The 1338-nt window shown below is 31.3% G+C and overlaps 1 long non-coding RNA gene across 1 annotated transcript; it reads right to left on the bottom strand.

The window, feature by feature from the left end:
• Positions 1–746: 746 nt before the first annotated feature.
• Positions 747–1326, bottom strand: LOC112100710. Its single transcript, XR_002907012.1, has 2 exons — positions 1217–1326; positions 747–1109 (listed from the first exon to the last, which is right to left on the bottom strand). It is a non-coding gene; the product is annotated as an uncharacterized LOC112100710 (long non-coding RNA).
• Between the last annotated feature and the right edge of the window lie 12 nt (positions 1327–1338).

The raw sequence follows: 1338 nt of genomic DNA, 5'->3' as shown, positions 1-1338 counted from the left end.
GCGCGGTTGCGCCCTTCATATACGCATTTAAAATTGATGTGTATGAAGTTAAAACTTTTGCATTGTTATTTTGCAATATTGTTATTTTTTAGATTTTAAAGATAAAGAATGGTCTTATTAGTTTAATAAAACTTAGCAGCAATTGCTCTTTTCACAAATTGATGATAAGTAGAATTTTAAAAGTGAAATTGAAGATTATTACTAAGCTTTTTTTACTATTACACAGTAAAAATTCAAATAAGACATAATTATTAAAATTATTTCAAGAATAGTTATAAAATCACAATTGCTTATACAAACTGATGTGATAAGATATTATTAATTGATTAAAAATGTAAAAAGAATAAAAACAACATGAGGATACCATTATATTAATACGTCACATTAAAACAAAAATATTTGTCTACTCTGTTAATCTTATTATTAAAGGAGTATTAAAACACATCTGACTATTTAAACTTACCGAGTCGCCTATGTTGTGAATAAAAGTCTAAAAATACCATCAAACATAATGCCTAAGAAAAATTTCAACTACTGCAAAAGAAAACTTCTCTACTTTTTTTTTTTCCGCTTATTGACAAAGAAAATAAATTATCGTGATTACAATCCGATCTCATTAAACTCAATTTGTCAACCAAAACCGGTTTGATCAAACAATTTAATAAGCAAATCTACACCAATCTATCAAATCATCAGACCTAATTCACTGTTTGGTCATTTTTTAATACACGGTCAATCCTAAGTTCTATACGAAATCTCAATTCTATAACCAAAACAAATAACACCACCAAAAGTCAATCATATGGTACCGGTAAAATGTGGAAGAGCGAAAAACCCCTATACAATCTCTGGCCTCACTTACAAATCCATTTTGCGTAGATGAAGCACATACTCTTCATTTATTACAAAAACTAATGCAATTTTGCTACGTGAAAAGAGAGAAGGAAAAAAGAAAAGAAAAACAAACATCTCTATACGATGCAGACTTGAGAAACAAAGAAAAGAAAAAGTGAGGGTTATCTGGGTCATCTTCTTTATGTTCTCTGGTGATTATTTTCTGAGTGCTTTGATGAATCACCAAACACCTCGGTGTAACAAATTGGGCAAGCCTGAGAAAATAAAAAACGCGGTTCAGTGACCTTACGGACAAGTAAGAAATCAAAGATAAACAAATATTTGAGTTTGGGTTGAAAGTTGAAACTGTCAAGTTGCTTACCTTGTTGATGCTAAGCCATCTAGTCCCACAGCCAGCATGGTAGACATGTTTGCAAGGTAGCGTCATGCGCCTGTCACCTCGTTTGTATTCCATTTGGCAGATCACACATCTATTTCCAGCTC

This window comes from Citrus clementina, unplaced genomic scaffold (genome assembly GCF_000493195.1).
Source record: "Citrus clementina cultivar Clemenules unplaced genomic scaffold, Citrus_clementina_v1.0 scaffold_2428, whole genome shotgun sequence".
In the NCBI taxonomy this organism is placed as follows: Eukaryota; Viridiplantae; Streptophyta; class Magnoliopsida; order Sapindales; family Rutaceae; genus Citrus; species Citrus x clementina.
Note: the sequence above shows the minus strand (reverse complement) of the source record. Positions and strands in the feature narration are given on the sequence as shown.